Source organism: Phascolarctos cinereus, unplaced genomic scaffold (assembly GCF_003287225.1).
Source record: "Phascolarctos cinereus isolate Bilbo 61053 unplaced genomic scaffold, phaCin_HiC Scaffold_1;HRSCAF=81, whole genome shotgun sequence".
NCBI lineage: Eukaryota > Metazoa > Chordata > Mammalia > Diprotodontia > Phascolarctidae > Phascolarctos > Phascolarctos cinereus.
In genome coordinates, this window is record NW_027555514.1 from 223250940 (window position 1) to 223275216 (window position 24277).

Sequence of the window (24277 nt, forward strand, 5' to 3'; positions counted from 1 at the left end):
CACTCCTCTGGATGAAGAGAGAAATTTTGTGAAGATATATGATAATATTGCAAAGGATATTGTCTACAGGGATATGATGCTTGAAGAGACCATTCATCCTGTGGAAAAGAACAGGCTTGGGGATAGGAAACTTAGGTTCAAGTCACAGCTTTCTAGCTTTTTGTCAGTGTGACCTTCAGAAGTCACTTAACCTCTCAGCTCTTGGCTTCCTCTTCTTTAAAGTAAGGCGAGTTGGAACAAACGATATCTGAGGTCACTTCCAGCTTGAAATCTATGAAACTGTGAGTTTCCAAATGGTTAGCTTTCGTAATTCTGAAATATTGGGACAGTAAGTCTATGTCCCACATAATTAGAACAACTTTGATACTGGGACCTTTACAAAATCCTATTTTCTCATGGATGTATCCAATAGACTTTGCTCTAGTGCAAAAGGAATGGAGATGTAGATCAGTGCTTGCAGTTATTTTTTTTAATCAATGAAAATATTCTCTCTCTCTCTCTCTCTCTCTCTCTCTCTCTCTCTCTCTCTCTCTTTCTCCAACCTCCCCTAATCCTCTCCCAAAAGAAAGAAAGAAAGAAGAGCCCCTATTACAAACATGTATAGTGAAACAAAACAAATTCCTGCATTGGCTATATTTGTGTTAATTTTTAAAATCTTATTTAAATATTTTATTTTTTCTAATTATATGTAAAAACAATTTTTTAACATTATTTTTAAATTTTGAGTTCCAAATTCTCTCCCTCCCTCCTCTCCCCCTTATTTAGAATGCAAGTAATTTGATATAGGTTATACATGTAGAATTGTACAAAACATTTCCATATTAGCCATGTTGCGAAAGAAAACAAAGACCAAAAACAAACAGACAAACAAGAAACTTAAAGTTAAAAACAAGTACGATTTCACCTGCATTCAGACTCCATCAGTTCTTTTCATGGAGGTGATAGCATTATTTATTACCAGTCTTTTGCAGTTTTATTGAATCGTATTGCTGAGAAATAGCTAAGACATTCACAGTTGATCATTGTACAATATTGCTGTTACTGTGTACAATGTTCTCCTGTTCTGCTCACTTCACTTTGCCTCAGTCCATGAAAGTCTTTCCAGGTTTTTCTGAAATCTGCTTACTCATCATTTCTTATAGCACAATAGTATTCCATTACATTCACATTTCACGACTTGTTCAGCCATTCCCCAATTGATGGCCATTCCCTTGATTTCCAATTCTATGACACCATAAAAAGAACTGCTATAAATATTTTTGTACAAATATGTTCTTTTCCTTTTTAAAAAAAAATCTCTTTGGGATACAGACCTAGCAGTGGTATTGCTGGATCAAAGAGTACTCACAGTGTTTTTTTTTTCTAATAGCCTTTTGGGCATAATTACAAATTGTCCTCCAGAATAGTTGGATCAGTTCACAACTCCACTAACAGTACATTAGTGTCCCAATTTTCTCAATCCTTTCTAACAGTTATCATTTTCTTTTCTGGTCATATTAGCATTGGCCATTTTATTTTTAAGTTACTTCTCAATATTCACTCCGAATCCATCACTTCTTTGTCAAGGTTGGGTGATATCCATTACATTTGTTCTTCAGAACAAACTAGAAATATGAAAACCAGAGAAGAAGTGTTTACAGAGTGTAGGGAAAGCTGATCTCAAAGCCAAGAAGACCTGAGTTCATGTACTTCCTCTGATACATACTAGTTATGTGACCCTGGTCACATTTGTTAGCCTCTCAATGCTCTACAAGTTCTGGAGAAGGTGTTGAACTGTACTGGTCAAGCATGTTTACCTACCTGGACATTGTCTACGCCAATTAAATCACAGGTCTAGTACTTACCTGTATGAAGAGTTCAGAAAATAACCAAATGTGTTTTTTTATATTACCTTAATATCATAGAATTTTAGAGTATTTGGGGATGGGGTGGAGAAGGCAGAATACCCAGGTTTCACAAAGGTGAGCAAAGTAATTAGCATTTCCCAACTTCAAAGTTTTTTGTACAACAGTGAACATTATGATTTGCTCAGCACAAAAATAACAGCAGCATGCGGTTTTTGGTTTTACTTTTGTTCGATGATACCTACAAAGTCAAATGCTTGGCTGAATCTAGACTGAAATGTAAATTCTGCAGCCTGAATCCAGGCTTTAGATTCATAATCATCGAGTTCCTTCCAGTCATGTAGTCTTTTGCCTTCATACTTTGGAGGACTTATTTTTTAGAATCTATCTTTGGTTTCTTAGTTCTCAATATCATCTTTGGACTTTCTAGTATTTTATTTTGTTTTCTTAATTGTTTTAAATAGAATTTTAGATTGCCTTCAGCTTTGGATTCTCTCCCTTCTCCCTCCCTCTTCTTCACTGAGAAATCAAGAAAAACAAAGCCCTTTATAAGTAAAGTAGATTCCCACATTAATCATGTCCAACACACACACACACACACAAATATATATCTCCATCTGCATTCTGGGTCCATCACCTCTCTATCTAGAGGTAGGTAGCATGTTTCATCGAGAGTTCTCTGGGATTGTGGTTGGTCTTTCCATTGATCAGAGTTCCCAAATCTTCCAAAGTTGTTTGTCTTTACAATATTATTGTTATTGCATAAATTGTTATTCTGGTTCTATTCACTTTGATTTGCATCACTTCATACAGGTCTTCCCAAGTTTCTCTGAAACCATTTTCCAATATTTTAACTGATGTGAAGACATGGAGTTATTTGTTTTTTCTTCCAGTTCTAGTTCTTCATGATGAGCATTGAAGACACCTTAAATTGATGAAGACAGGTGAAAAAGGAGACTGACCTTGTTTGTGATTAGATTTAAGAGTTATTAAGCACCACGCACATATGGGAATCACAGTTTTATATGACTTTGTACGTGGGTATCCAATACATACATACAGCTCTATTCATTTTATATGTGGAAGCATGGGGACTTTTATACTGAGGCCCATATAAACAGCAAAAATATTACAAAAAGGAGATGTTTCTCTCTCTCTTTGTGTGTGAGTGTGTGTGTGTGTGTGTGTGTGTGTGTGAGAGAGAGAGGAGAGAGAGAGAAGAGAGAGAGAGAGAGAGAGAGAGAGAGCCTGTTATTTAATAAAAACTTTTTGGACCTCATGACTGATTTAGCTTATGTTTGTCTCTAATTTTACCTCCCACTATACAGAGGTAGAAGGCATCAGCTGGGCAAGCTCCCTCAATTTTCAGATGAGGAAACTGAGGTAAAAGAGGTTAAATGCCTTACCTTAGTCACATATACAGTTAATGGCCTACCTAGGACTACAACTCATGGTTTGAGGACCAATGCCCTTTCAACTATATCAGACTTTTATCCTAGGTTGAGGTGTGAGAGAGCTTACAGCCATGATGATGAAAAATTCAGTCTGGGGGGTAAAAAAAATAACTAACAATGGGCCCCAAAGAAAGACTTGAAATGATTTTTTTTTTTAAATCAGGAAGATCTGCTGTTCTGTAAGTTCTATGTAAAGAAATGGAATGATGTAAAATCAATTCTGCCAAGGAGAAGAGAAAGCTAAGGCAGCATACTAGGTTTACTTTTTGTGAATGCCTTCATCTGATGCCTGCATGGAAAAAGCAGATAATGAACTCTTAGCTGAACTCATCTTTCCCCCACTATTTGTTAGAGAGAGAGCAAAAAGAATGTAAATTAAGGCAATATTTCTGCTAGTAGTGGCATAGAGGTCGTGTTGGGTAAGATGATTTACGGAATTGTGAATAAACCCTGAGTGATTGGGCCTGGCCTAAGTCTTTCTCTTTCTCTCTTTCTATACTGTGATTTTTCCATTTATCTTCCCTTATTTAAAAAAAAACAACACTAAAAACATGAATTAAAGTAACTTGGTTTGAGGAAATGTAGAAGCTTTGTACCAGTGAAAGACTGAATACTTCTCTTTTAGTTAACATGATTTATTAGATGTGAAACTAGATAAACAAATCCTTTTCAAATTTGCCTATCATTCTCGCATTACTAATTTAATTTACTGATTACCCAAACACATAGACCCTGCATTATTTCTCTCTCTCTCTCTCTCTCTTCTCTCTCTCTCTCTCTCTCTCTCTCTCTCTCTCTCTTTAAATTCTGAATCTAATAAATGGCAAACAAAATGATATATATAAGGTAGAGCAGGAAAAAAAAAGGATTGTACATGAAACCATGAATCTCAACTACATACAACTTGCTTTTTCCTTAACCTGTAATTTTCAGTCTCCCTGCTTACCTGCATTTCCTCTATCTTTCCTTCCATTGTCTTCTGTGCATTACAAAAAATGCTTCATGCTTTGCATTATTCTTCTTGTTGACTTTGATGAGCTCTTGAGCATCATTGACTTTCAAGCATAATTTTATTCAGAAATTCCTCTAGTACCAGGATCCTTAATTTGCCATATGCCAATTAATCAAGAAATAAACATTTATTAAGCACCCATTAGCCTGACAGTGTGTTAAGTGCTGGGAATACAAAAAGAAACAAAAGATAATCTCTGCCTTCAAGGAACTTCCAATCTAATAGTTAACCATATCACATGGGAAACAATAGACTCTAAAATGGTTATTCTTCAATGAAAAAAAGCCATTCTTATAAAAGCAAGAAGCAGTTTGAATAAAATTTAGAAGGCTAGTCTCAGAGTCAAAAAGAGATGGTTTCAGCATCTGTCTATAACAGTATGTGCCTGGGTGCCTTGGCAAGTTGCTTATTCTCAGTCTCCCACTTACCTCTCTAAGATTATAAATTACAGCTAGGTTACAGAAGGAGTTTTCATACTAGGAGTTCCCCACCCACATTAAATCAGTGGCCCTTCTAATTGTTTTTTTTTTTAATAAATTTTGAATGGAAGAAAGAAACATGGTAAAGAAGCATGTCATGCTTCTTTTGTGGCCTTTATAATACCTTGTGAAGTGTCAGACATAGAGTAGACATTTAATCCATGTTAACTGAATTTTCAAATTAAAAATATGAGAGATGGAACAGAGATCAAGTTAATACTTTATTTCTCTTTAAACTATAAGAAGGTATAATATGGTAAAAAATAACTAAGAATCCTAGGATCTCAAGTTTCGAAGGGCCATCAGAATTCATTCAATCTAACATATACCTAAACAAGTATACTCTATACAACATCTTTGAGAAGTGGTCATCTAGACACCACTAGAAGATGACCAGTAATGGGGGACCCTTTACTTCTTGGGGCATCCCATTCTTCTTTAAAAGAGCTCTAATGGTTAGTGTTATCATTATGCAACAAGAACTTGAACTACCCTTCCTATATCCTGTCAACTCCCAATTCTGGGATGATTCTCTTTTCTTGTATTGAGGGACGACAAATTGCTGAGTCGGAGGATCTGATGACTCAGGAGATGTATTAAAGGAATTTACTTACCTGCTAGTCCCTACCTCTCTCTTCTTTCCATTAAGGAATCTTGTGGGACTCTTTTCAAGCTGGCTTGGGACTTGGGGTGGGGTGATGGTTGGAGGGGAGGCTAGCTCCATTCTCCCCACTCAAATCACCACACGACTTCAAGCAGATAGTCATAAGCACGTATCCTGCCTGAAAACAACCTTAAAATGGACATATCTAATAGATGTTTTGTGAATTCCAAAGGTCTTGTGGTCTGTGAATGAAATCTTACCTCTAGGTGGTGGGGAAAGGCATCTATAACTATATCTTCTTTCAGCCAATCAGGAACTAGCAACCTATTATCAATCTCACTTTTCTTCTGTCTCATTTCAAATGTATTCTGGTAACTTTTTTTGTGTTTGCCACAAATTCCCAGAGCAGGTTGTGGCATTGATAGATACATGAACAGTTGACTATGGTTACCTCTGAATATGATCATCAAAGGAAGTTGGGATCTACAGTGGAGTGATGGCACAGAACTGAGGTAAAATGTAAATTACCTGATGAGCGATCTTTCAAATATACTTTATGTCCAAATTATGTTATAAATTGTTACTTAATGATCTTTTGGACTTTGTAACATATGTAGTATGGCCACCAGAACTTGTTAGGGCACTTATACCTTTCACCTGGAAATGTGGACACTTATTTACACTTTGGTTTGGCTTACTCACTCCAACCTGCCTTTGACCAACCATGGAAGGTCAAGATTCCTAAAGAAAGATCATCACCATGCAGTTAAACTCAAATTTTCTATGTTTTACCAATTACCCTATTGAAGGAAAATATACTCCCCACTCTACCTCATAAACCCACACCAATATGTGACAATTTAAAATCTTTTTTTCTTTTTTCTTTTTTAGGCAGTTGGGGTTAAGTGACTTGCCCAGGGTCACACAGCTAGAAAGTATCAAATGTTTGGTCTGAGGCCATATTTGAACTCAGTTCCTCCTGACTCCAGGGCCGGTGCTGTATCTACTGCACCACCTAGCTGCCCCTGACAATTTAAAATCTTAAATATAATCACTTACAGTAAGGTAAAAGAAATGATAATATGAGTACTTATATATGACATCAATTGCATGAATAATATATACATGTACATATATATGCATATATATATGTATATATATTATATGTATATGTGTGTCACAATCTGAGTCCCCTGAGGAGTACTTGAGTCACACTCTCCCTCTAGTGTGTTTATTCTCTGTGGGGAAGAATGGACATGCACTTATAGTAACCTGGCAGGAAAGCACAAAGGGAGGAAAGCCAATGCGCTTGGGTAACTCACAGCTCTGGGCTGTAGGCTTTGATTTCAAGCATCTAGTCAGGAATAACTGCACCATATGAAACCCTCCTCTGCTAACTCTTGATTCTATCTAGGTATATTCACTTATTTTCTATATTAGAACACTATAAACTGTTTAAATCGCTCTTAAAAGAACATTTAGGAAGTATTAGCCTTCTTAACCTAAATAATAATTCCTTTTCATCCAGAGAACTGCAAAGCTCATTGGGCTGGCTCTGTCTTCACTAAGTATCCTGACCCAATCAATACTTCACTTGTCAGAATGCTGCATTGTCCAATCAGAGAGCCCACAGCCAATAACTTAGATTTACTGTCTTTTGGCCAAAGCAAGCCAGCCTGTTCAGTCATTTTGTAGTCCAGCCCGACTCTTTGTGACCCCATTTGGGGTTTTCTTGGCTGGAGTGGTGTGTCATTTCCTTCTCCAGTTCATTGTACAGATGAGGAAACTGAGGCAAATGAGGTTAAGTGACTTGCCCAGAGTCACACAGTTGGTGTCTGAGGACGAATTTGAACTCAAGTCTTTCTGACTCCAGGCCCAGCCCTCTATCAGGCCAGCAGGATAGCCAGTTCTTATACAGAAGGATTCTGCATTGTCCAGTTAAATCTCAGCATCATCGGAACAGATGCAAAACTTAGCCTTCTTTTCCTTTTTAATCCAGAGTGAGCAAAAAAACAAGTGACTCTTCTGAAAGGTTTCTCTTAAGCTCTAGGTGGCGCTAAAGGGTAATAGCTGTTGCTGCAGACTTTGCATTCAGCCAAACAGGATGCAGGCCCTTATTGCTGAGCTCTTCAAACAGTTCCAACAAGCTGCTTTTGGCACCTCGATGTTTCTTTCTTCCCCGTTCTTCCTCAGTCTCTAGCCTCAGCTTCCTGTCTCCTGGCTTCTAAATATTTGTCAAATATTTAGACTTGTGTATCTCTTGTTTAACGTTTCTTTTGAGTAAGAATAAATTACCTGTCCTATATCTGATTCATTTTGTACATTGAATACTTGTTTCTTTGCTTCCTTCATGCTTTTTTTTTGTGAGGAGCAAGGGGAAGTTAGATAGGAACTGTAACTCAAATTTCTACTGGGATGGAGGAACTTAATGAATCAATAAGTGTGAGAAAAGAGACCTCCTGGTTATAAAATGATAGGCTCACTCGTATAGTAATGTGGATGGAACTTTCAATGGGTTTAGCCATTCTGGAAAGCAATCTGAAATTATACTACCAAAGTTACTGATTTATGTATTGTTTCTTGACCCAGGAACACCACTATTCAGCTTGTAGCCTCGACGAGATTAAAGAAAGAGGAAAAAGACATATATATGGAAATATTTATAGCAGCCATTTTTATTATAATAAAGAATTAGAAACAAAGTAGGTGCCCATCTAATAGTGAATGAAAAATTATGACATACGAATGAAATTTATATTATTACTCCATGATTTAAGATGATAAAATAATGAGATGATACCACAAAATAACAAAAGAGGTAGTTTCAGAGAAACCTCAAAAGACTCCTATGAACTGATACAGAGTGAAGAAAGCAGAATTAAGAGAACAATTTAGGCAATAACATTATGAAAAAGAAAAGAATCAATTTGGAAAGACAAGAACTATAAACTATGTATGATTAATGCAATGAACAACCATAACTTCAGAGAACTAATGATAGAACATGCCACCTACCTCTTGACAGATGGATAATGGACTCAAAATGCAGAATGAAACCCATGTGCATGGAAAATGCATGAATTTATTTTGCTTTACTATAGTTGTTCATTACAAGTATCGTGTTTTTCTTTTTTTGTGTGAGAGTGATGGGATTGAGGAATTGGGAACTAGTGACAATATAATGTTGCTCCAAAATAACTAAACATATGAACAAATGAATGGATGGATGGATAGATGGATAATAAGCAAACCAAGCAACCAACCAACAAACAAAAAAAAAGTTACTGAATTATCTTAAAATGCACAGAAAGGAACCCAAACCAATCAGCTTTGAAAGTAGCATATTGAATGTATTATACTTAAAACAAAAACAAACTATACATAACGGATATTTGTGATTTCACACATAATCCTATTTTTACATCCTACTTAGTATATGGAAGTGTTCTCTTTTCTGTGAATTCTTTAAATTCAGAATTTTAAAAAAATAAGAAAAAAAGAAAGAAATGAAAAAGAAAGGGAGGTCCTTTTTCCTAGAGACCAGGTTCCCCAAGACTTAACGCAGTCCAAACTGCATGTCTGGGTACAGAGCAGAAAGTATCATTTAATTTGAGTCTTGCAGGGAGTCACCAATAACTATGCTGAATTTCACAAGCATAAAGGCATGGTACTCTATTAAAAAGCTCCACCCAGATTATACCTTCTGCCCCAAGAATATTTACTTCCCTCCACCCCTCTAAGAAATACTCCAGCCCTTGTTGGTCTAGACAATTAGTGCTGCAATGGTAGATTTATACAGAACTGAAATCTGCTACTGCAATCCCCATCCCTTGCTATCAGTTCTGTCCTTTGGGTATAAGGAACATAAATCTAATGTCTTTTGTACAAGGGACTCCAAATACTTGAAGGCAGCTATTACGTTCCTCAAGTCTCCCTTTTTCAAAACTAAATTTCTCCAGTTCCTTCAACCAATTCTCATGTGGCATCCTTTTTTTTTTTAAATCTTCTCATTATCCAGGACAATTTTCCCTGAATGTGCTGTTAGCTTATCAATGCTCTACTTAAATGTATTCCTTAGGGCAGAATAGAATGTTCTGGATGTGGTCTAACCAGGGTAGATTATAACTGAATTATAACACCCTATATTTTGTACACCATATATACATTAGAATTTTGGCTACTATTTCATAGCATTGCTCTATATTGAGGTTGCAATTCAGTAAAATGTCCAAGTCTTAAGCATATAGCCTGTTGTTTAGTCATACACATTTTATCCTATCCTTGTAAAATGGGGTTTTTTTGAATGTGCAGTTTAGAAATTCATTTATTCCAAATCATTTTTAATCGAATTAGTTTGGGCCCACTACTTATCTTGTAATGTTTTTTTTTTGTATCCAGGTTCTGTCATCAAACATGTTAGCCATTCATATCACCCTTATATCACCTGCAAATTTGTTCAATGTGCTATTTATGCCTTTATCCAAGTCAATCAGTCAACAAGCATTCATTATTTATTTACTCTATAACTGCCCAGTGTTAAGCACTGAGTATACAAATCACTGCCTGCCTGTAAGGTGCTTCCTTCCAAATAGGGAGGTAACAGGCAAATAAATAGACACAAATGCATACTGATTAGAAAGAAGTTAGCTTTAGAGGGGAGGATTAAATATCTGGGCAACAAGTCCAGGGAAAAGCCTCTTGCAGAAAGTATCATTTGATGTGAGTGTAGAAGGAAGTCACTTGAATACCACATGCATAAAGACAGTTCTGTGTAACATTCCACTAGAAAGCTCCATCCAGATTATACCCTCTACCCCAAGAATACTTATTTCCTCTACCACACAAAAATGCTTAAAAGAGAAAAAAGACTTATAAGCACCTATTAGCAAATAGGCTAATAGTTATATATATATATATATATATATATATATATTATATATATATATATATATATATATATATATATATATATATATATATATATATATATATATATATTATGTTAATATTACTTCACTCCACTCCACTAAAAATATTCAAGCCCTTGTTAGTCTAAACAATTACACAGAATTGATTTATATGGAACTGAAATCTGCTTTTGTAATCTCCATCCCTTGCTACTAGCTCTCTCCTTTGGGTGCAAGTACATAAATCTAATGCCAATTTTATGAGAGACTCCAAATGCTTGAAGTATTTATTTTTTATTATTATTATATTATATGTTATACTATATTATATATTGTTATTATGTTATATTATGTTATATTATTACAAGTTAATACATAGGTTAATAATAAAATAATTAATACATAAAATATTAACCCATGCCACCTATTATATTCTTCCATTAGGTAAAGACAAGCATGTAGGACTACTAAACATATATTTCATAATTATATTGGATAAGACTGTGTCAGCAACCCAGAAGATCTAGTTCTGAGCACCCAAGGAATGCTTTAACTTTCTTTGTCCTTTTGGTGGTAGGATCCTATTGGATGTGGCCATCTTCTCCTCTGAGAAGTATCACAGTAGCAGGAAACATTTCCCACTGGGCATCTAGAACCAATTCAAAAACCCAGAAATTTTCCTACTTGTGAGTGGCTTGAATTGGAAATGTTTGTTTTTCAAGATGACTATTAATGACCCTACGATTAAGGAAGGAAAAAAATGTGGTAGAGGCACCCAGGATGTGCGCTACAGTCTCAAGCTTATCTAGGCAATTACGGGTTCTCATTGTTATGTGCATATGATCACATTGCATCCTTTTGGGAGCAGGGAGGGAGGAAAATTACCAGAAACCCTAGGGAAAGGTGATAAAGTCCCAAGTCAAGTGCAGAGAAGATCTAAATTAATTTCTAATCACCACTCTTGCAGAGTTTTGTTGGTGATATATAGAAATGCTGATGATTTATGTGGGTTTAATTTATATCCTGATATTTGCTAAAATTTTTAATTGTTTCAGCTAACTTTTTAGGGTTTTCCAAGTATATGTGATCATATTCTCTTCAAGAAGAGATGTTTTTATTATCTCTGTGCCCATTCTACTATTTGAATCAAGCCTTAATTAGTTTAGTTTTCCAACTGGATAAACTATCACCCAGCCTGTATCGATCTAGAGTATTTACAAGATCTTCACAGAGACTTTGTCAAAATGGTTTGTTTATGTCATTCACTGGTCTACAAGTTTACTATTCCTGTCAGAGATCAAATGAAGTCCATGTACTTGTACATGCACTTGTTTTTAAGGAATCCACACTGTCCCACAATAACTACTTCTGTTTCTAAATGTTTGCAAACTGTAGCTTGAGTTTTTAAAAAATCTAGATAATTTTCAGAAATCAAAATCAAGCGTATTGGTCCTATAATTTGAGTTTATCTCTCTCTCGAAAAAGTAAGAAATTTTTCAGTGAGAAAATGTCCTCCACTTTTAGTATTACTGTTTTCTAACATCACAAACTATAATTCCACCTGCATTTTTTTTCTGTATCCTGTTCTATATTGTTCAGTACCTTGGGCTGATGATTTAAACTCATAAAGAGCAACAAGGTGCTCTGTTATCATCTTTTTACTCATTTTGGATTTCCTGTTAATCTTTGTTGGCCTATATTTCTCAATCTGAAAATCACTTATTCTCTTTGGGAGAGAAAATAGAAACAAAGTAAGAATCAAGTAGATCTGCTTCCTCTCCCCTATGACTATTGTCTCCCTTTCAGCCATCTGAAGTAGCAGTTCCATCCCTTCCCTGATCTTTCTTTTCTCTCCAACTCAATTCACACACACACACACACACACACACACACACACATGCACACTTTTGCTATTGCCACTGTTCACTGACTCAACTTCTTCAGCCAAACATTTTTTATATATGTTTAAAATCTGTGCTTGTTAATGAGTTCCCTAGGCATCCCATATTGTTCTCTTTAGATACTTCATCCTTTTGTTCCTTAAAGTTATAGTCGTGTATTAGATATAATAATAATATCAACTATAACAATAATGATAGCAATAATTGGCAACATTTCTGTAGAACTTGAATGTTTGCAAAGTTCACTATTTACATTGTGTCCCTTGATCCTCACAACAACCTGGAGAGGAAAATACAAATATGTTATCATCAGCATTTTACATTTGAGGAAAATGAGTTTCATAGACCTAAGGTTTCACAAATTGTCATCTATAGATGCTAGGAAGCCTGGGTTTCAGCTACAGCTGCATTCAACTAGTTGTGAGATTTGTTGTTGTTGTTCAGTCATTTCAGTTGTATCTGACTCTTCATGTCCCCATTTGGGATTTTCTTGGCAAAGATACTGGATGGTTTGTTATTTCCTTCTCCAGCTCATTTTATAGATGACAGAACTGAGCCAAACAAAGTTAAGTGACTTTCCCAGGGTCACACAGCTGGTAAGTGTTTGAGGCCAGATTTGAATTCAGGTCTTCTTGACTCCAGGATGATAATCTAGCCATTTTGTTATCTAGCTGCTCTCAGCTGTGAGGTTTGGAGTATGTCATTTCATGGCTCTGGCTCTCCTTTCCCCCATTTCTACAATAAGGAAGTTGGGCTGGGGGTTTCTAAAGTCCTGTCCACTTGCCCCTACATAAGCTTTCATCTAACCCTTTTACAGAAAGACTTTGGCTGCAAAAATTCTCTAAATCACTATTGATAAGAGAAATGCAAATTAAAACAACTCTGAAGTACCACATCACACATATCAGATTGGCTAACATGACAAAACAGGAAAATGATAAATGTTGGAGAAGATGTAGGAAAATCGGAACACTAATGCGTCGTTGGTGGAGTTGTGAACTGATCCAACCATTCTGGAGAGCAATTTGGAACTATGCCCAAAGGGCTATAAAACTGTGAGTAATTCCTTTGATCCCATGATACCCCTTCTAAGTGGTGTCATGAAAAAGAGATCATAAAAATGGGAAAAGGACTAAAATGTACAAAAATATTTATAGTAGTTCTTTTTGTGGTGGCCAAGAATTAGAAACTGAGGGGATGCCCACCAGTTGGGTAATGGCTGAATAAGTTGCAGTATATGAATGTAATGAAATACTACTGTTCCATAAGAAATGATGAGCAGATGAACTTCAGAAAAACCTGCAAAGACTTGGATGAACTGATGCTGAGTGAAGCGAGCAGAACCAGGAGAACATTGTACACAGTAACAGCCACATTGTGTGATGATTAACTTTGATAGATTTATCTCTTCTTAGCAATGCAAGGATCTAAGACAACTCCAAAAGACTCATGATGGAAAATGCTGTTCACATCCAGAGAAAGAAAGATGGAGTCTGGATGCAGATTGAAGCATACTATTTGCTCTTTTTGTTTTGTTTTGTTTCTTCTTTCTCATGGTTCCTCCCATAGGTCCTAATTCTTCTTTACAACATGACTAATGTGAAAATGCTTAATATGAATGTGTACGTAGAGCCTATATCAGATTGCACTGCATCTTGGGGAGGGTGGAATGGAAGGAGAGGGAGAAAAATTAAAACTCAAAAGCTTATGGAAGGGGCAGCTAGGTGGCGCAGTGGATAGAGCGCCAGCCCTGAAGTCAGGAGGACCTGAGTTCAAATCTGGCCTTAGACCAAACACTTGACACTTACTAGCTGTGTGACCCTGGGCAAGTCACTTAACCCCAACTGCCAAAAAAATAAAAAAAGGAATTGTAAAAAAAAAAAAGCTTATGGAAGTTAATGTTGAAAACTAAAAATTAATTAATAAATTTTTTAAAAAAGAAAGACTTTGGGAGGTCATTCAGTGTTTTGTCTTGTCTTTGTATGTGACTGGCCCCAGGCTGGCTATATTTCCTTTCCCTCCCTGGCTGTGCTTCTTATTTTCTGGATTTTGCCATGGTTCCTTCATCTGTCTCCTGACCCTGAAATTTCCTATAGGGCATGGGATCTTCTCATCCTGGAACATTTTTTGACCAAACTTTTCCCATTGCTGGGTTTATCCAATGGGTACCTTTTTCCCTCCCCATTTTCAGTTCCCCATTAGAATGTAAGCCCTGAGGGCAGATAGCTTTTTTTTCCCCCTTGTCTTTGTATCCCCAGTGTTTAGCACAATGCAAGCACACATTAAGTGCCTAATAAATTCTTGTTGCCTACATGCCTATCTTTGGAAAAGATGATGCTAGTATTTTACCTTTAAATAGAATTTTACAGTTTCCAGAATGCTTTCTCATATAAAATCTCATTTGATTCTCATAATATTCCTTTAGGGTTGGAGTTGGTAGGGCAGATATTATTATATTCATTTTAAAGATAAGGAAATTGAGGCTGGGGGAAATCTCATAACTTTCTCAAAGTCAAAGATCAGATAGCTACTGTGTGGTGAAGCTGATTTTTAATTCCACACTCATCACAGAACCATATAACCTCTCAACCAATGAGACCAAAGAAGATCCATCGTGTTGTAATTTATTTCTTTGTAGCTCCTAAAAGACATTCCAATATTATCAATATCCAACTAGGCTCTAAGCACAATGTAGATAGGTTTCCTAATATCTTTTTGATAGACTCTGAGTCTTGGACCAAATCATGGGAGTACATGTCAGCTTCTCACCAAGGTATGATCCTTGAAAGGAAATAATCACTTCAACAACTCACATACTTAGTAAAATCTATTCTTTTAATAAAATGGGGAAGGAATGATATCCTTAGGCTTATTGGCTCACATATTTGGAATCTAAGAGACATTAAAAGGTATCTAATAGAAACCCTGATTTAACAGGAGAGGAAACTAAGAATCAGAGGCGTTAGGCCACTTACCTAATGTTACATAGGCAGTAAGCAGCAAAGTCTGGATTGAAACCATGGTCTTCTCCCATTTGATTAAACCACACTGTCTATTACTATTCATTCTATATCATACTTCCATACCTATTACAAGGAAGGAGCGCAGGAGCTGGGGACATTGCATAAGAGGGAACAATTCAGAGCCTGCTAGCAGCCCGTTGCAAACATAAATCCAACTGTCTGTTGATGAGATTAGAAGAGGAAGAAGTCCAGGGGGAAGTCAAACCAAATTATCTATGATTTATATATCTGAGCTGTAGTTGCAAAGCAAACTTTTTGTCTGGGCTTTGAAAGCCCAAAACTGAGATGAAAGTTGTTGTTGATGATGATAATGACAGTAGAAAAAGAAAGGTGTAGAAAAAGTAACAGAGTGAGAGACAGACAGACTGGGGGTTATGATCTCACAGCACATAGCTCAATCAATGCTGTAGAATCTGTCAGGATGTGAACCCATTTCTGATGCTCTCTCAGTGAGGTGAAAGGGCTAGAAAATAACACAGCATGATACAGTGGAAGGATAATTGGCTGTGGACTTAGAGGCCCTGGGTTCAAATACTAAATTATATAACATTGGGTAAGTCATTTAATATCCTGGTGTTATAATTTTTTTTTAAATCTGTAAAATCGGCAGATGTACTAGATGGCCTTTATGGTCCCTTCTAGTAATATTCTTTCAGTGAAAAATACAGATTTAAAGGAACCTTCCTTTTTCCCATCAATATCTATTGCTGGAAGAGATCTTAGTACTCATCTACCCACCCCATTTTTCATATGATCTCATGATGGAAAATTATATACTATGTTATGGAAATGTTTGCTTTATTCCATAAATTAAAAATTAAATGTTTTTTAAAAGAAAGGAAGTGATAAATACAAGAAAAGTTAGAGTGAATTAGCCAAGTCAGAAAAGCAATCATTTCTTGCATTTTGTTTTTCTAATACTCAAAACAAAAAACAATCAAATATCATGATTAGTAAACATTCTCATGTTTTGGGATTGGCATAAATAACAAAGAACTCCCTGAAAGCCCCCTCCACCCCAAAGCATAATATCACTTCTGTTATTGAGAAAACAAAGGCAATTGAGCTTTCTTGTCCTCTTGGTGTTTGAGAAGAACAGCTTCAGGAGATTTCTCTCATACTGTCTTCTAAAGTTGAGCCAGAATGAGAAGACCTTGTTTATTCCCTGATAAATGGATGAGCTTTAAAGAACACTTGGAGAGATCTAATGTGTTAGTTCATTGAAATGCTACCATTTTGCCCTGTTAAAGTAAAGCAACCATCATGCTTAGGTTATCATGAATAAAGACCTAGCAATTACCACAATGGATATATATGATCCATCTTTCTGCAATATTTATAGGAGGAAAGAAGGAAAAGGAGCAGGGAAGAGGAGAGGTTCCTTTATATCTACATTTTTCACTGAAAGGCTGTATATGTTCTGATTCCTATTGTGTGGAAAGAACTAGAGCACTATTTATTTTTGCCCTCATTACTTAAAAACCTGAAAAAAAAACAGTAGCATGAATGTCAGAAAGTCAGTGGAAGATGATGTCATGGATTTTTAACTGAAAGACATTTTACCTCAAAGGTTTCTTCCAGGGAGTTTACATGTGGAGTTTGTAACCTTTTTTCTTTCTTTATTCTTTTTTTTCTCTCTCTCTCTCTCTTTCTCTTTCTTCCTTTCTTTTTTCCTTCCTTCCTTTCATTCTTTCTTTTTTCTTCCTTTCTTTTTTCTTTGTTTCTACCTTTCTTCCTTTCTTTCTACCTTTCTCCCTATCTATCTAGACAAGCATGTATAACAAACTATGTTATACATAGTTATATGTAAATGAATATATGCATCTATACATATATGCAGGGTACAGCTAAGTGACAGTGTGGATAAAGTGCTGGGCCTGGAGTCAGGAAGACATTTTCCTGAGGTCAAATCTGGCCTCACACACTTACCAGCTTGGTAAACCTGGGCAAGTCATTTAACCCCATTTGCTGTAAAATGAAATGGAGAAGGAAATGGCAAACTACTCTTGTATCTTTGCCAGGAATGGGATCATGAAAAATCAGACATGCCTGAAAATGATTGAACAACAACATACATATGTGTGTATAGAGAAGTGTATTTCCATATAATTGGTTTTCTTTGTTATCCCATTTTTTAAAATGTATTTAAAAATATTATTCTGAGAAGGGGCTTGTAGGTTTCTCCAGACTACCAGAAGGGCCCACAAAACACAAAAGATTAAAATCTGATTTTGTACAATCCCCTAATTTTATGGATGAGGGAACTGAGGCAGAGAGAGATGAAATGACAACATCAAAGCAACAGATCTAAGCTTTGACTTCAAGCAAACACCACCATCAATTCAATTGTTTCAGTTCTCTGTGGTTCTTTTTGTCTGAGTTGAGTCTGAAGACAAAAACCCCAGTTCTGCTGATTTTTGCAATATTTATATGGCCCTTGGGTAAATCAGAACCAAATGATCCCTTTGAATGTAAGGTCCTTGAGCAAAGGAAATGTCCCATTTTTTCTATTTGAATAGCCAGCATTTGGCACACTGCCTTTTATAGCAAAGGTGCTTAATAAAGACCTGTTTAGATGAACTGAGTCGAATTGAAAATCTTCCACAATCCCTACCCTGCCATACATATGAGCCTCCAGCAGTAGCCAAAAGGAATTTCTTCTTTTATTCTCCATTTTCCTAAGGTTCATTCTAGAAAAAATAGGCTTCAATTGCCTTTCAGAAAGACAAAAGTTAGATATAAGGAAGACCTGACATTGAAATGTATGAAGCACTAGAAGCTAGTGAGAGAGAGAGACAGAGACAGAGAGAGAGACATGGAGAGGAGAGACAGAGACACAGAGACAGAGAGAAACAGAGACACAGATAGAAACAGAGAAATTGAAAGAGACAGAGAGATGGACAAAGAAACGTAGAGAAAGGGTTATCCCTTCTTATTCATCCTAGGGATACAGCTACAGTCATTGGTTTATTTAGGCTTTTGTGAGACTATCCTAACACTTCATTTTTCTTTTAATTTAATAGAGCTCACTAGTACCAAAGCTTTTATTTTCTTTCTTCTCCTGAAACTAATAGAAAGATCTCTCTGCCCTCTTTAGACCTAGGAAAGCAATGATGTTAGTCACTGCTCCTTTGATTTCTCTGACTTACAAGGCTACACTTTTTGCATATGTTCTTAGGGTATTATAACACAAAATCTGATTCATTCAAGAAGTGAGCTTATTGAAGAGATTCATCATGGACTCCATCTATAAGGCAGTAAGGCAACATGTCACTTAAGAAATCCCTTCATGAGGCTATAAAATAAACCCACATAAATCATCGGCATTTCTATATATGACCAACAAAGCCCAACAGCAAGCGATAGAAAGAGAAATCCCATTTAAACTTACTGTAGACATTATAAAATATTTAGGAGTCTACCTCCTGAAACAAACCCAGGAACTCTATGAACACTTTTCACACAAATAAAATCAGATCTAAATAATTGGAAAAACATCAGTTGCTCATGGGTAGGCTGAGCTAATATAATAAAAATGACAATCCTACCAAAGCTAATTTACTTATTCAGTGCCATACCAATCAAACTACCAAAAAATTATTTTATAGAGTTAGAAAAAATAATAATAAGATTCATTTGGAAAAACAAAAGGCCAGAATATCAAAGGAACTAATGAAAAGAAATGCAGGGGAAGGTGGCCTAGCAATTCCAGATCTCAAATTGTATTATAAAGCAGCAATCATTAAAACTGCTTGGTACTGGCTAAGAAATAGGGAGGTGGATCAGTGGAATAGGTTAAATATGCAAGACACAGTAGTCAATGACTATAGTAATTTATTATTTGATAAACCCAAAGACCCCAGCTTCTGGGATAAGAACCCACTCTTTGAAAAACACTGCTCGGAAAACTGGAAAAGAATATGGCGGAAGCTAGGCATAGACCCAAATCTCACACCATATACCAAAATAAACTCAAAATGGGTTCATGACTTATAGTTGATACCATAAGTAAACGGGGAGAACAAGGAATAGTTTACTTATCAGATCTATGGAGAACAGAAGAATTCATGACCAAACAGGAGATAGAGAACATTATGAAAAGCAAAATGGATAATTTTGATTACATTAAATTGAAAAGTTTTTGCACAAACAAAGCCAATGCAACTAAGATTAGAAGGAAGGTAGAAAATTGGGAAAGAATTTTTACAACCAGTTTCTCTGATAAGGCCTCATTTCTAAAATATATAGAGAATTATGACAAATTTATGAGAACACAAGCCATTCCCTAACTGATAAATGGTCAAAGGATATGAACAGACAGTTCTCAGATGAAGAAATTAAAGCCATCTCTAGTCATATGAAAAAATGCTCTAAATCATTATTGATTAGAGAAATGCAAATCAAAACAACTCTGAGGTACCACATCACACCTATCAGATTGGCCAACATGACAAAACAGGAACATGATAAATGTTGGAGAAGATGTGGGAAAATTGGAACACTAATACATTGTTGGTGGAGTTGTGAAATGATCCAACCATTTTGGAGAACAATTTGGAACTATGCCCAAAGGGCTACAAAAATGTGCATACCCTTTGATCCAGCAATAGCACTTCTAGGGCTATATCCCAAAGAGATCAAACAAATGGGAAAAGGACCCACATGTACAAAAATATTCATAGCAGCTCTTTTTGTGGTGGCAAAGAATTGGAAATTGAGAGGATGCCCATCAATTGGAGAATGGCTGAACAAGTTGTGGTATATGAATGTAATGGAATACTATTGTGGTATAAGAAATGATGAACAGGCTGACTTCAGAAAAACCTGGAAAGACTTATGTGGTCTGATGCTGAGTGAAGTGAGCAGAACCAAGAGGACTTTGTACACAATAACAGCCACGTTATGCAATGACTAATGTTGTTAAACTGAACCCTTCTCAGTATTATGAGGATCTAAGACATCTCCAGAGGCCTCGGAATGGAAAATGTGGTCCACATCCAAAGAAAGAACTATGGAAGTCAAATTGCTATCACTTATTTTTACCTTCTGTTGAGTTTTGTTTCATCTTTCTGATGGTTCCTCCTGTTGGTTTTAATTTTTGCTTACAACTTCACTAATGTGAAAATATGTTTAATGGGTATGTAAATGTAAAGCCTATATCAGATTGTGTGCCGTATTGGGGAGGGCGGGGAGTAGGAGGGGGGAGAAAAATTTTCAACTCAAAAGCATATGGAAGTGATTGTTGATAAATCAAAATAAATTAATAAAATTTAAAAAAAATCCCTGTACAGGGCAATTTGGTGGCACAGTGGATAGAGCACTGGCCCTGGATTCAGGAGGACCTGAGTTCAAATTCAGCATCAGACACATAACACTTACTAGCTGTGTGACCCTGGGCAAGTCACTTAACCCCATTGCCTAGCCAAAAAACAAAAACAAAAACAAACAAACAAAAAAATCCCTGCAATATAGAGTTAAGTTTGATGCCACAACTCTGTATCATGATCAGGAAAGCTCTTACCAGGCTACTAATTCTGATGGAGGCTCCTAAATGTGTGCTCTAGATAATGAAAGCATGTATTTCAGGCCCCAAAAATGTTAGGAGCATGTTATGGTTTTGGGGTTTTTTTGCTTTTTTTTTTTTTGAGATAGGGACTTCTCTTTTCATATGGATTCCAAGAAACAGGATGGTTGATATCAAACTTTTTAATATCTCCCAAAGCATTTAAAAATCCAGAGTCTGATCATGTCCAAGGATAAAGATTAAAAATCATATTCAACTATTTACCCTCAGTACTTCGCAACTGTAATTTCTTGTGATTTCACATTCTGCTCCCATTTAATAGGATCTCACACTGTCAGAAGAATATTATAGAATATATAGAATATAGAAATATTATAGAATGTATATTAATATATAAGAATTAATATAGAATTATAAAATATAGATTAATATAGAATATTGTAGAATAGAAATATAGAATATATAGAATATCTGTGTTACAGAATAAGAATACTACAGAATATATTATAGAATATTATAGAATTATAAAATATAGTTTGAGAGGAACATAGAGGTCATCTAACTCAAGCTGCTTATTTCACAGAGGAGGAAACTGAGTCCTACATAGGTGAAATGAGCTATCCAGGGTCACACATATAGCCTAGAGCAAAGTAAAGAAGTATCTTGAATATTAGTATGTAGGCATTACCCTCCAAAAATTACTTTGGGATAAGCTCATGCTAGAAGCCAAAGAAGTATATAATCAGATGTATTCAAAATGAATAAATGAAAATAACTGGTGATGTTATAATGCCTTAAAGTATGCAAAGCATTTTATAAGCATTATTTCACTTTAGCTTAATTAGAATTTTAGCTTAATCTCACTGGGAGGTGATTATCACTCTCACTTCGCAGATGAGGAAAGTAAGGTTCAGAGAGGTGAGTGAATTGTCCATAGTCACACAACTGTGGAAGGTTAAAGAGAAGATTTGAGAGCAGCTAAGTACAGAGTGCCGAGCCTGGGGTCAGGAAGATCTGAGTTAAGATCCCGCCTCAGACCCTCAGACACTTACTAGCTGCATGATGACAGGCAAATCACTTAAACCCATTTATGTTGGTTTGCTCATCTGTAAAATGAGCTGGAGAAGGAAATAGCAAGCTATTCTGATATGTTTGACAAGAAAACCCTAAAACGGGGTTATGTAGAGTCAGACACAACTGAAATGAATCAACAACAACAATAGAAGGTAACATTTGGACCCAGATTTTCCATAAACTAAGTATAACACTATCCACTGTACTATGCTTGTTCTCCAATTTTTTTTAAGACTAAACAGTGTGCTGGCTTTTGAAAAAGAGCGGAGTGCTCAGAGTGGAACTCAAATAGTTGATGGAGGAGAGCCAATGTTGGGAGAAAAAGTCTTGTGAGTCAAGAAGACCTGGGCTCTATTCTAGTCTGCCACACAGTTCAGCTGATATGTTAGTTAAAAACAGGTATTTTAAGGAACAAAATATACATTATGTTGATTTAATTACACAGCTTATTAATAGGCTACAAAATTCTAATGGAATACACAATTATATAAAATTGATAGAATACATGTGCACCTGCCATTTCATTGTCATCATTTTACTCTTGTTTGCAGAAATGAAGCTAAATATGGCTGAAAACCAGGCAACTGGCTAAAGTCAAGTAACCAATGACTTATAGGTAGGCTATAATTGCTAGGCACTGTGTACTTTTATAGTAAGGTAAACAAAGGAAGGATGGCACACAGGCAAAGGTAGCAGTCTTAGGTAGATTAATTCATTGGCGCATGCTGGCATACCAATTACAATCAAATTAAGGGAAAAGCACATTCAGGTTGATATATGATGGTGTTTCTACCCTTTCTATACATCAGCCACAGATAGATGCTATACTGCTCCAATTTTCTTTCTACCTTTTAAAGAAATGTTATACCCTGATACACCTTACATGATTATATGTCATTGGGGAATAGCTGGTCAGATTATGATGTTGGATGAGAGAGTGTCTAAGTTTCCTTCCAGCTCTGTGAGCCAATAAGGATCGCTATTCACAATTAACCACATAATTCTTGTTCTACTATCTTTTTTTTTGAGGCAATTGGGGTTAAGTGACTTGCCAAAGGTCACACAGTTAGTAAGTGTCTGAGGTGTGACTTGAACTCAGGTCCTCCTGACTTCAGAGCTGATGCTCTATCTACTGTGTCATCTAGCTGCCCCTTATTCTATCTTAAAACAAAATAAAACAAAAAACCTCTCTGTGGAGTTTACTATTAAACACCACAATTGCTGTAGGATAGGGTGGTGATCAGTTGGTCAGCTCCTATTTTCCCCTTCACTCTACTATAAACTCATTGCCCAGATGGGTTTCCAAGTTACTTCTCTGTTCTGGGAAAACTTATCAAATGATCTGCAATTCTCTCTATCCTTTTTAGTTCCAATCCCCTCCCCTGCTCCCCCAGACAACACCCTGGCAAAATATCTCAGTGTTAATTTATCTTTCCTTTCTCTCTGGAGATATTACCCTCTCCCCTCAATTGTCTTCTTACTTACAATGAGCATGCCCAGACTAGTAAAGTCTTCTGGTTGACACTGTCTGCAAAAACAATCAAACATTTAAAACAAATAAACTTAAACAGACTTTCTCATGCTTTGATGTCTGAGGCATCTTCCAGGGTGTTTTAATCTAGATTTCATGGTCCTTTCTTTCTTTTTCTTTTTTCTTCCTTCCTTCCTTCCTTCCTTCCTTCCTTCCTTCCTTCCTTCCTTCTTTCCTTCTTCCCTTCCTTCCTTCCTTCCTTCCTTCCTTCCTTCCTTCCTTCCTTCCTTCCTCCCTTCCTGCCTTCCTTCTTTCCTTCCTTCCTTCCTTCCTGCCTTCCTTCTTTCCTTCCTTCCTTCCTGCCTGCCTTCCTTTCTTCCTTCTCTCCTTCCTTCTGCCTTCCTTCCTTTCTTTTCATCTCTATATAGACCAATAGATATAGAATTGTAAATATACATACTCCATGTAGGGTTGGAGTTTGTTTGATTTTGCCCTAAAAGGTTACAAAGCTGTCGCCAAGATTCAATTGGTCCAGGGTGCTTAAGCTGTACCACCCTTGACTACAGCTTCCTGCTAGGCTCTGGCCATGTTGATGTGTCTTCCTGGTCACCTAAGGGCCTACCTAGTTAAGAGTCAGACCCTCCATATTTAGCAGATATCCTAAAACCATATGAGTCACCACATTCTTTTCTGCCCACTGGAATATATAAAAACAAAGCTGTGTCTACCCAAGATAGGTTGAATATTTTTTCAATGCTTTGGCTAAGTAAACCTCCTTTTGTTAACTCAAAAATGACCTGTGAATGCTTCACTTCCTGCCAGCATCAAATTTTACTAACAGGTTGCCAGCCCTTGTCAGGCCTTCCACTAACAGGTGACCAGAAGGAAAGGAAATAAAAGAAAAGAATAAGGATAATGATGCTTCTATCCAAATACCCTTTGTGCCCAAGATGCCTAAATAGCCTTGTTCCCAGAGTCCTGGAC